General features: G+C 34.5%; 1 non-coding gene across 1 annotated transcript; it reads left to right on the top strand.

Moving 5' to 3' along the window:
* Positions 1-5,678: 5,678 nt before the first annotated feature.
* TRNAS-ACU (transfer RNA serine (anticodon ACU)) lies at positions 5,679-5,752 on the top strand. The gene has a single exon. It is a non-coding gene; the product is annotated as a tRNA-Ser (tRNA).
* Positions 5,753-13,267: the final 7,515 nt, after the last annotated feature.

Raw genomic sequence — 13,267 nt, forward strand, 5'->3', positions numbered from 1 at the left:
TGATGTAATCAGAGTTAGATTTGATTAAGTGATTTTATAAAAAACAGCTAGGAAGCACAATTTAGCAGTGGGTTGCAAAGAAAAAAAATATGCTGGCAGAAAAATCCAATTGAGTGATTAAACAGCTCTTCATTTTCTGGCTTTATTTTTATGCTAACAAATTTGTTCTCTGAAAAGTGTCCACAAAGCCAAGTCTCTGATTAACACCTTTGTAAGGATGGTTTTTAACCTATTACTAAATTAAACTTGCTTCATTGGAAAGGCAGCAAGATGCATCCTCATTTCAATGTCTACTGAAATAATACAGGTTGACACCAGGAAACATTAACGCCACTGCATCCTTGCTGCTTTCTCATGTGGAAGTCTGTTTAATGTGAAAACAAGGTGATATCTAATTAGCACACAGGTAAGGAATTAAGAAAATCTTTATTTAAGGGTGAAAATGTTTCTCACAAAATCGTTGCCCCAATGCATCATTGAAATTCAAGCTGGAAAGATGATTTTAATATATCACTTGTACATTTTGTATTGCTCTTCTGGTGACAATGTAGTTTGTTTTTGTCAATTACCATTTTAATAATAGGGTAAAAAAAATTAAGTGGATTTTTGAAAGAAAACAATACTGTCAATATACTATTAAAACAAATTAAAATGGTAAAAGTTATTGTACTGTAAGTAAAAATAAAAGAGCCAACATATCAATCCCAGTTTTGGATTACTTTAATTAACAAAAAAAAATGCATATAGCAGAGGATAGTTTCAATCTGCCTACCTCTGGGTTATGTGCCCAGCATGCTTCCATTGCTGTACTCTGCTGCACATGTAAGTGCAATAGATCCTGAAGCACTCACTCATCCTGGGAAAGTACCACTGTGTTTCTTCGTTGGTTGATGGAAGAAACATCTTACAAAAACTCTCCAGATTATTGACTTTTTAAAGTTTTTCTAGGAAACGTTTTAGATGAATGCTTATTAGCCTTTGTCAGTATGTACTTTTGCAAAGTGTCTCTGTGGCGCAATCAGTTAATGTGTATAGCTACTAACCAAAAGGTTGGTGGGTCAATCCCACCCAGGGACGTAATTGACCTTGTTATCAGATTTTGGTGATCTTTAAGTAGACAAGTCAAAATTTCAAACCCCCTGTTATGGTGTAGGGTACCTGGCCTTCTCTGATGTAATCAGAGTTAGATTTGATTCAGTGATTTTATAACAACAGCTAGGAAGCACAATTTAGCAGTGGGTTGCAGAGAAAAAGAAATATGCTGGCAAAAAAATCCAATTGAGTGATTAAACAGCTCTTCATTTTCTGGCTTTATTTTTATGCTAACAAATTTGTTCTCTGAAAAGTGTCCACAAAGCCAAGTCTCTGATTAACACCTTTGTAAGGATGGTTTTTCACCTATTACTAAATTAAACTTGCTTCATTGGAAAGGCAGCAAGATGCATCCTCATTTCAATGTCTACTGAAATAATACAGGTTGACACCAGGAAACATTAACGCCACTGCATCCTTGCTGCTTTCTCATGTGGAAGTCTGTTTAATGTGAAAACAAGGTGATATCTAATTAGCACACAGGTAAGGAATTAAGAAAATCTTTATTTAATGGTGAAAATGTTTCTCACAAAATCGTTGCCCCAATGCATCATTGAAATTCAAGCTGGAAAGATGATTTTAATTTATCACTTGTACATTTTGTATTGCTCTTCTGGTGACAATGTAGTTTGTTTTTGTCAATTACCATTTTAATAATAGGGTAAAGAAAATTAAGTGGATTTTTAAAAGAAAACAATACTTTCAATATACTATTAAAACAAATTAAAATAGTAAAAGTTATTGTACTTTAATGAAAAATAAAAGAGCTAAAATATCAATCCCAGTTTTGGATTACTTTAATTAAAAAAAAATACATATAGCAGAGGATAGTTTTAATCTGCCTACCTCTGGGTTATGGGCCCAGCATGCTTCCATTGCAGTACTCTGCTGCACATGTAAGTGCAAGCGATCCTGAAGCACTCACTCATCATGGGAAAGTACCAATGTGTTTCTTCGTTGGTTGATCTAAGAAACATCTTACAAAAACTCTCCAGATTATTGACTTTTTAAAGTTTTTCTAGGAAACGTTCTAGATGAATGCTTATTAGCCTTTGTCAGTATCCACTTTTGCAAAGTGTCTCTGTGGTGCAATCAGTTAGTGTGGTTGGCTACTAACCAAAAGGTTGGTGGTTCAATCCCACCCAGGGATGTAAGTGACCTTGTGGTCAGGTTTTGGTGATCTTTAAGTGGACAAGTCAAAATTTCAAACCCCCTCTTATGATGTAGGGTACCTGGCCTTCTCTGATGTAATCAGAGTTAGATTTGATTAAGTGATTTTATAAAAAACAGCTAGGAAGCACAATTTAGCAGTGGGTTGCAAAGAAAAAAAATATGCTGGCAGAAAAATCCAATTGAGTGATTAAACAGCTCTTCATTTTCTGGCTTTATTTTTATGCTAACAAATGTGTTCTCTGAAAAGTGTCCACAAAGCCAAGTCTCTGATGAACACCTTTGTAAGGATGGTTTTTCACCTATTACTAAATTAAACTTGCTTCATTGGAAAGGCAGCAAGATGCATCCTCATTTCAATGTCTACTGAAATAATACAGGTTGACACCAGGAAACATTAACGCCAATGCATCCTTGCTGCTTTCTCATGTGGAAGTCTGTTTAATGTGAAAACAAGGTGATATCTAATTAGCACACAGGTAAGGAATTAAGAAAATCTTTATTTAAGGGTGAAGATGTTTCTCACAAAATCGTTGCCCCAATGCATCATTGAAATTCAAGCTGGAAAGATGATTTTAATATATCACTTGTACATTTTGTATTGCTCTTCTGGTGACAATGTAGTTTGTTTTTGTCAATTACCATTTTAATAATAGGGTAAAGAAAATTAAGTGGATTTTTGAAAGAAAACTATACTGTCAATATACTATTAAAACAAATTAAAATGGTAAAAGTTATTGTACTTTAAGTAAAAATAAAAGAGCAAAAATATCAATCCCAGTTTTGATTACTTAAATTAACAAAAAAAAATGCATATAGCAAAGGATAGTTTCAATCTGCCTACCTCTGGGTTATGGGCCCAGCATGCTTCCATTGCAGTACTCTGCTGCACATGTAAGTGCAAGAGATCCTGAAGCACTCACTCATCATGGGAAAGTACCAATGTGTTTCTTCGTTGGTTGATTTAAGAAAATTCTTACAAAAACTCTCCAGATTATTGACTTTTTAAAGTTTTTCTAGGAAACGTTCTAGATTAATGCTTATTAGCCTTTGTCAGTATGTACTTTTTGCAAAGTGTCTCTGTGGCGCAATAGGTTAGTGTGTCTGGCTACTAACCAAAAGGTTGGTGGTTCAATCCCACCCAGGGATGTAATTGACCTTGTGATCAGGTTTGGGTGATCTTTAAGTAGACAAGTCAAAATTTCAAACCCCGTTTTATGTTGTAGGGTACCTGGCCTTCTCTGATGTAATCAGAGTTAGATTTGATTAAGTGATTTTATAAAAAACAGCTAGGAAGCACAATTTAGCAGTGGGTTGCAAAGAAAAAAAATATGCTGGCAGAAAAATCCAATTGAGTGATTAAACAGCTCTTCATTTTCTGGCTTTATTTTTATGCTAACAAATGTGTTCTCTGAAAAGTGTCCACAAAGCCAAGTCTCTGATGAACACCTTTGTAAGGATGGTTTTTCACCTATTACTAAATTAAACTTGCTTCATTGGAAAGGCAGCAAGATGCATCCTCATTTCAATGTCTACTGAAATAATACAGGTTGACACCAGGAAACATTAACGCCAATGCATCCTTGCTGCTTTCTCATGTGGAAGTCTGTTTAATGTGAAAACAAGGTGATATCTAATTAGCACACAGGTAAGGAATTAAGAAAATCTTTATTTAAGGGTGAAGATGTTTCTCACAAAATCGTTGCCCCAATGCATCATTGAAATTCAAGCTGGAAAGATGATTTTAATATATCACTTGTACATTTTGTATTGCTCTTCTGGTGACAATGTAGTTTGTTTTTGTCAATTACCATTTTAATAATAGGGTAAAGAAAATTAAGTGGATTTTTGAAAGAAAACAATACTGTCAATATACTATTAAAACAAATTAAAATGGTAAAAGTTATTGTACTTTAAGTAAACATAAAATAGCTAACATATCAATCCCAGTTTTGGATTACTTTAATTAACAAAAAAAATGCATATAGCAGAGGATAGTTTCAATCTGCCTACCTCTGGGTAATGGGCCCAGCATGCTTCCATTGCTGTACTCTGCTGCACATGTAAGTGCAAGAGATCCTGAAGCACTCACTCATCATGGGAAAGTACCAATGTGTTTCTTCGTTGGTTGATTTAAGAAAATTCTTACAAAAACTCTCCAGATTATTGACTTTTTAAAGTTTTTCTAGGAAACGTTCTAGATTAATGCTTATTAGCCTTTGTCAGTATGTACTTTTTGCAAAGTGTCTCTGTGGCGCAATAGGTTAGTGTGTCTGGCTACTAACCAAAAGGTTGGTGGTTCAATCCCACCCAGGGATGTAATTGACCTTGTGATCAGGTTTGGGTGATCTTTAAGTAGACAAGTCAAAATTTCAAACCCCGTTTTATGTTGTAGGGTACCTGGCCTTCTCTGATGTAATCAGAGTTAGATTTGATTCAGTGATTTTATAAAAAACAGCTAGGAAGCACAATTTAGCAGTGGGTTGCAGAGAAAAAGAAATATGCTGGCAAAAAAAATCCAATTGAGTGATTAAACAGCTCTTCATTTTCTGGCTTTATTTTTATGCTAACAAATTTGTTCTCTGAAAAGTGTCCACAAAGCCAAGTCTCTGATTAACACCTTTGTAAGGATGGTTTTTAACCTATTACTAAATTAAACTTGCTTCATTGGAAAGGCAGCAAGATGCATCCTCATTTCAATGTCTACTGAAATAATACAGGTTGACACCAGGAAACATTAACGCCACTGCATCCTTGCTGCTTTCTCATGTGGAAGTCTGTTTAATGTGAAAACAAGGTGATATCTAATTAGCACACAGGTAAGGAATTAAGAAAATCTTTATTTAAGGGTGAAAATGTTTCTCACAAAATCGTTGCCCCAATGCATCATTGAAATTCAAGCTGGAAAGATGATTTTAATATATCACTTGTACATTTTGTATTGCTCTTCTGGTGACAATGTAGTTTGTTTTTGTCAATTACCATTTTAATAATAGGGTAAAGAAAATTAAGTGGATTTTTGAAAGAAAACTATACTGTCAATATACTATTAAAACAAATTAAAATGGTAAAAGTTATTGTACTTTAAGTAAAAATAAAAGAGCAAAAATATCAATCCCAGTTTTGATTACTTAAATTAACAAAAAAAAATGCATATAGCAAAGGATAGTTTCAATCTGCCTACCTCTGGGTTATGGGCCCAGCATGCTTCCATTGCAGTACTCTGCTGCACATGTAAGTGCAAGAGATCCTGAAGCACTCACTCATCATGGGAAAGTACCAATGTGTTTCTTCGTTGGTTGATCTAAGAAACATCTTACAAAAACTCTCCAGATTATTGACTTTTTAAAGTTTTTCTAGGAAACGTTCTAGATGTATGCTTATTAGCCTTTGTCAGTATGTACTTTTTACAAAGTGTCTCTGTGGCGCAATCGGTTAGTGTGTCTGGCTACTAACCAAAAGGTTGGTGGTTCAATCCCACCCAGGGACGTAATTGACCTTGTTATCAGATTTTGGTGATCTTTAAGTAGACAAGTCAAAATTTCAAACCCCCTGTTATGGTGTAGGGTACCTGGCCTTCTCTGATGTAATCAGAGTTAGATTTGATTCAGTGATTTTATAAAAACAGATAGGAAGCACAATTCAGCAGTGGGTTGCAGAGAAAAAGAAATATGCTGGCAAAAAAAATCCAATTGAGTGATTAAACAGCTCTTCATTTTCTGGCTTTATTTTTATGCTAACAAATTTGTTCTCTGAAAAGTGTCCACAAAGCCAAGTCTCTGATTAACACCTTTGTAAGGATGGTTTTTAACCTATTACTAAATTAAACTTGCTTCATTGGAAAGGCAGCAAGATGCATCCTCATTTCAATGTCTACTGAAATAATACAGGTTGACACCAGGAAACATTAACGCCACTGCATCCTTGCTGCTTTCTCATGTGGAAGTCTGTTTAATGTGAAAACAAGGTGATATCTAATTAGCACACAGGTAAGGAATTAAGAAAATCTTTATTTAAGGGTGAAAATGTTTCTCACAAAATCGTTGCCCCAATGCATCATTGAAATTCAAGCTGGAAAGATGATTTTAATATATCACTTGTACATTTTGTATTGCTCTTCTGGTGACAATGTAGTTTGTTTTTGTAAATTACCATTTTAATAATAGGGTAAAGAAAATTAAGTGGATTTTTGAAAGAAAACAATACTGTCAATATACTATTAAAACAAATTAAAATGGTAAAAGTTATTGTACTGTAAGTAAAAATAAAAGAGCCAACATATCAATCCCAGTTTTGGATTACTTTAATAAAAAAAAAAAAATGCATATAGCAGAGGATAGTTTCAATCTGCCTACCTCTGGGTTATGTGCCCAGCATGCTTCCATTGCTGTACTCTGCTGCACATGTAAGTGCAATAGATCCTGAAGCACTCACTCATCCTGGGAAAGTACCAATGTGTTTCTTCGTTGGTTGATGGAAGAAACATCTTACAAAAACTCTCCAGATTATTGACTTTTTAAAGTTTTTCTAGGAAACGTTTTAGATGAATGCTTATTAGCCTTTGTCAGTATGTACTTTTGCAAAGTGTCTCTGTGGCGCAATCAGTTAGTGTGTATGGCTATTAACCAAAAGGTTGGTGGTTCAATCCCACCCAGGGATGTAATTGACCTTATTATCAGATTTTGGTGATCTTTAAGTAGACAAGTCAAAATTTCAAACCCCCTCTTATGGTGTAGGGTACCTGGCCTTCTCTGATGTAATCAGAGTTAGATTTGATTCAGTGATTTTATAAAAACAGCTAGGAAGCACAATTTAGCAGTGGGTTGCAGAGAAAAAGAAATATGCTGGCAAAAAAATCCAATTGAGTGATTAAACAGCTCTTCATTTTCTGGCTTTATTTTTATGCTAACAAATTTGTTCTCTGAAAAGTGTCCACAAAGCCAAGTCTCTGATTAACACCTTTGTAAGGATGGTTTTTCACCTATTACTAAATTAAACTTGCTTCATTGGAAAGGCAGCAAGATGCATCCTCATTTCAATGTCTACTGAAATAATACAGGTTGACACCAGGAAACATTAACGCCACTGCATCCTTGCTGCTTTCTCATGTGGAAGTCTGTTTAATGTGAAAACAAGGTGATATCTAATTAGTACACAGGTAAGGAATTAAGAAAATCTTTATTTAAGGGTGAAAATGTTTCTCACAAAATCGTTGCCCCAATGCATCATTGAAATTCAAGCTGGAAAGATGATTTTAATATATCACTTGTACATTTTGTATTGCTCTTCTGGTGACAATGTAGTTTGTTTTTGTCAATTACCATTTTAATAATAGGGTAAAGAAAATGAAGTGGATTTTTAAAAGAAAACAATACTTTCAATATACTATTAAAACAAATTAAAATAGTAAAAGTTATTGTACTTTAATGAAAAATAAAAGAGCAAAAATATCAATCCCAGTTTTGATTACTTAAATTAACAAAAAAAATGCATATAGCAAAGGATAGTTTCAATCTGCCTACCTCTGGGTTATGGGCCCAGCATGCTTCCATTGCAGTACTCTGCTGCACATGTAAGTGCAAGAGATCCTGAAGCACTCACTCATCATGGGAAAGTACCAATGTGTTTCTTCGTTGGTGGATGGAAGAAACATCTTACATAAACTCTCCAGATTATTGACTTTTTAAAGTTTTTCTAGGAAACGTTTTAGATGAATGCTTATTAGCCTTTGTCAGTATGTACTTTTGAAAAGTGTCTCTGTGGTGCAATCAGTTAGTGTGTATGGCTATAAACCAAAAGGTTGGTGGTTCAATCCCACCCAGGGACGTAATTGACCTTGTTATCAGATTTTGGTGATCTTTAAGTAGACAAGTCAAAATTTCAAACCCCCTCTTATGGTGTAGGGTACCTGGCCTTCTCTGATGTAATCAGAGTTAGATTTGATTCAGTGATTTTATAAAAACAGCTAGGAAGCACAATTTAGCAGTGGGTTGCAGAGAAAAAGAAATATGCTGGCAAAAAAATCCAATTGAGTGATTAAACAGCTCTTAATTTTCTGGCTTTATTTTTATGCTAACAAATTTGTTCTTTGAAAAGTGTCCACAAAGCCAAGTCTCTGATTAACACCTTTGTAGGGATGGTTTTTCACCTATTACTAAATTAAATTTGCTTCATTGGAAAGGCAGCAAGATGCATCCTCATTTCAATGTCTACTGAAATAATACGGGTTGACACAAGGAAACATTAACGCCACTGCATCCTTGCTGCTTTCTCATGTGGAAGTCTGTTTAATGTGAAAACAAGGTGATATCTAATTAGCACACAGGTAAGGAATTAAGAAAATCTTTATTTAAGGGTGAAGATGTTTCTCACAAAATCGTTGCCCCAATGCATCATTGAAATTCAAGCTGGAAAGATGATTTTAATATATCACTTGTACATTTTGTATTGCTCTTCTGGTGACAATGTAGTTTGTTTTTGTCAATTACCCTTTTAATAATAGGGTAAAGAAAATTAAGTGGATTTTTTAAAGAAAACTATACTGTCAATATACTATTAAAACAAATTAAAATGGTAAAAGTTATTGTACTTTAAGTAAAAATAAAAGAGCAAAAATATCAATCCCAGTTTTGATTTCTTAAATTAACAAAAAAAAATGCATATAGCAAAGGATAGTTTCAATCTGCCTACCTCTGGGTTATGGGCCCAGCATGCTTCCATTGCAGTACTCTGCTGCACATGTAAGTGCAAGAGATCCTGAAGCACTCAGTCATCATGGGAAAGTACCAATGTGTTTCTTCGTTGGTTGATGGAAGAAACATCTTACAAAAACTCTCCAGATTATTGACTTTTTAAAGTTTTTCTAGGAAACGTTTTAGATGAATGCTTATTAGCCTTTGTCAGTATGGACTTTTGCAAAGTGTCTCTGTGGCGCAATCAGTTAGTGTGCACGGCTATTAACCAAAAGGTTGGTGGTTCAATCCCACCCAGGGATGTATTTGACCTTGTTATCAGATTTTGGTGATCTTTAAGTAGACAAGTCAAAATTTCAAACCCCCTCTTATGGTGTAGGGTACCTGGCCTTCTCTGATGTAATCAGAGTTAGATTTGATTCAGTGATTTTATAAAAACAGCTAGGAAGCACAATTTAGCAGTGGGTTGCAGAGAAAAAGAAATATGCTGGCAAAAAAATCCAATTGAGTGATTAAACAGCTCTTCATTTTCTGGCTTTATTTTTATGCTAACAAATTTGTTCTCTGAAAAGTGTCCACAAAGCCAAGTCTCTGATTAACACCTTTGTAAGGATGGTTTTTCACCTATTACTAAATTAAACTTGCTTCATTGGAAAGGCAGCAAGATGCATCCTCATTTCAATGTCTACTGAAATAATACAGGTTGACACCAGGAAACATTAACGCCACTGCATCCTTGCTGCTTTCTCATGTGGAAGTCTGTTTAATGTGAAAACAAGGTGATATCTAATTAGCACACAGGTAAGGAATTAAGAAAATCTTTATTTAAGGGTGAAAATGTTTCTCACAAAATCGTTGCCCCAATGCATCATTGAAATTCAAGCTGGAAAGATGATTTTAATATATCACTTGTACATTTTGTATTGCTCTTCTGATGACAATGTAGTTTGTTTTTGTCAATTACCATTTTAATAATAGGGTAAAGAAAATTAAGTGGATTTTTAAAAGAAAACAATACTTTCAATATACTATTAAAACAAATTAAAATGGTAAAAGTTATTGTACTTTAATGAAAAATAAAAGAGCAAAAATATCAATCCCAGTTTTGGATTACTTTAATTAACAAAAAAAAATGCATATAGCAGAGGATAGTTTTAATCTGCCTACCTCAGGGTTATGGGCCCAGCATGCTTCCATTGCAGTACTCTGCTGCACATGTAAGTGCAAGAGATCCTGAAGCACTCACTCATCATGGGAAAGTACCAATGTGTTTCTTCGTTGGTGGATGGAAGAAACATCTTACAAAAACTCTCCAGATTATTGACTTTTTAAAGTTTTTCTAGGAAACATTTTAGATGAATGCTTATTAGCCTTTGTCAGTATGTACTTTTGCAAAGTGTCTCTGTGGCGCAATCAGTTAGTGTGTACGGCTATAAACCAAAAGGTTGGTGGTTCAATCCCACCCAGGGACGTAATTGACCTTGTTATCAGATTTTGGTGATCTTTAAGTAGACAAGTCAAAATTTCAAACCCCCTCTTATGGTGTAGGGTACCTGGCCTTCTCTGATGTAATCAGAGTTAGATTTGATTCAGTGATTTTATAAAAACAGCTAGGAAGCACAATTTAGCAGTGGGTTGCAGAGAAAAAGAAATATGCTGGCAAAAAAATCCAATTGAGTGATTAAACAGCTCTTAATTTTCTGGATTTATTTTTATGCTAACAAATTTGTTCTTTGAAAAGTGTCCACAAAGCCAAGTCTCTGATTAACACCTTTGTAGGGATGGTTTTTAACCTATTACTAAATTAAATTTGCTTCATTGGAAAGGCAGCAAGATGCATCCTCATTTCAATGTCTACTGAAATAATACGGGTTGACACAAGGAAACATTAACGCCACTGCATCCTTGCTGCTTTCTCATGTGGAAGTCTGTTTAATGTGAAAACAAGGTGATATCTAATTAGCACACAGGTAAGGAATTAAGAAAATCTTTATTTAAGGGTGAAGATGTTTCTCACAAAATCGTTGCCCCAATGCATCATTGAAATTCAAGCTGGAAAGATGATTTTAATTTATCACTTGTACATTTTGTATTGCTCTTCTGGTGACAATGTAGTTTGTTTTTGTCAATTACCCTTTTAATAATAGGGTAAAGAAAATTAAGTGGATTTTTTAAAGAAAACTATACTGTCAATATACTATTAAAACAAATTAAAATGGTAAAAGTTATTGTACTTTAAGTAAAAATAAAAGAGCAAAAATATCAATCCCAGTTTTGATTACTTAAATTAACAAAAAAAAATGCATATAGCAAAGGATAGTTTCAATCTGCCTACCTCTGGGTTATGGGCCCAGCATGCTTCCATTGCAGTACTCTGCTGCACATGTAAGTGCAAGAGATCCTGAAGCACTCAGTCATCATGGGAAAGTACCAATGTGTTTCTTCGTTGGTTGATGGAAGAAACATCTTACAAAAACTCTCCAGATTATTGACTTTTTAAAGTTTTTCTAGGAAACGTTTTAGATGAATGCTTATTAGCCTTTGTCAGTATGTACTTTCGCTAAGTGTCTCTGTGGCGCAATCAGTTAGTGTATATGGCTATTAACCAAAACGTTGGTGGTTCAATCCCACCCAGGGACGTAATTGACCTTGTTATCAGATTTTGGTGATCTTTAAGTAGACAAGTCAAAATTTCAAACCCCCTCTTATGGTGTAGGGTACCTGGCCTTCTCTGATGTAATCAGAGTTAGATTTGATTCAGTGATTTTATAAAAACAGATAGGAAGCACAATTTAGCAGTGGGTTGCAGAGAAAAAGAAATATGCTGGCAAAAAAATCCAATTGAGTGATTAAACAGCTCTTCATTTTCTGGCTTTATTTTTATGCTAACAAATTTGTTCTCTGAAAAGTGTCCACAAAGCCAAGTCTCTGATTAACACCTTTGTAAGGATGGTTTTTCACCTATTACTAAATTAAACTTGCTTCATTGGAAAGGCAGCAAGATGCATCCTCATTTCAATGTCTACTGAAATAATACAGGTTGACACCAGGAAACATTAACGCCACTGCATCCTTGCTGCTTTCTCATGTGGAAGTCTGTTTAATGTGAAAACAAGGTGATATCTAATTAGCACACAGGTAAGGAATTAAGAAAATCTTTATTTAAGGGTGAAAATGTTTCTCACAAAATCGTTGCCCCAATGCATCATTGAAATTCAAGCTGGAAAGATGATTTTAATATATCACTTGTACATTTTGTATTGCTCTTCTGGTGACAATGTAGTTTGTTTTTGTCAATTACCATTTTAATAATAGGGTAAAGAAAATTAAGTGGATTTTTAAAAGAAAACAATACTTTCAATATACTATTAAAACAAATTAAAATGGTAAAAGTTATTGTACTTTAATGAAAAATAAAAGAGCAAAAATATCAATCCCAGTTTTGGATTACTTTAATTAACAAAAAAAATGCATATAGCAGAGGATAGTTTTAATCTGCCTACCTCTGGGTTATGGGCCCAGCATGCTTCCATTGCAGTACTCTGCTGCACATGTAAGTGCAAGAGATCCTGAAGCACTCACTCATCATGGGAAAGTACCAATGTGTTTCTTCGTTGGTGGATGGAAGAAACATCTTACAAAAACTCTCCAGATTATTGACTTTTTAAAGTTTTTCTAGGAAACATTTTAGATGAATGCTTATTAGCCTTTGTCAGTATGTACTTTTGCAAAGTGTCTCTGTGGCGCAATCAGTTAGTGTGTACGGCTATAAACCAAAAGGTTGGTGGTTCAATCCCACCCAGGGACGTAATTGACCTTGTTATCAGATTTTGGTGATCTTTAAGTAGACAAGTCAAAATTTCAAACCCCCTCTTATGGTGTAGGGTACCTGGCCTTCTCTGATGTAATCAGAGTTAGATTTGATTCAGTGATTTTATAAAAACAGCTAGGAAGCACAATTTAGCAGTGGGTTGCAGAGAAAAAGAAATATGCTGGCAAAAAAATCCAATTGAGTAATTAAACAGCTCTTAATTTTCTGGCTTTATTTTTATGCTAACAAATTTGTTCTTTGAAAAGTGTCCACAAAGCCAAGTCTCTGATTAACACCTTTGTAGGGATGGTTTTTCACCTATTACTAAATTAAATTTGCTTCATTGGAAAGGCAGCAAGATGCATCCTCATTTCAATGTCTACTGAAATAATACGGGTTGACACAAGGAAACATTAACGCCACTGCATCCTTGCTGCTTTCTCATGTAGAAGTCTGTTTAATGTGAAAACAAGGTGATATCTAATTAGCACACAGGTAAGGA

This window comes from Pseudophryne corroboree, chromosome 3 (genome assembly GCF_028390025.1).
Source record: "Pseudophryne corroboree isolate aPseCor3 chromosome 3, aPseCor3.hap2, whole genome shotgun sequence".
Lineage (NCBI taxonomy): Eukaryota > Metazoa > Chordata > Amphibia > Anura > Myobatrachidae > Pseudophryne > Pseudophryne corroboree.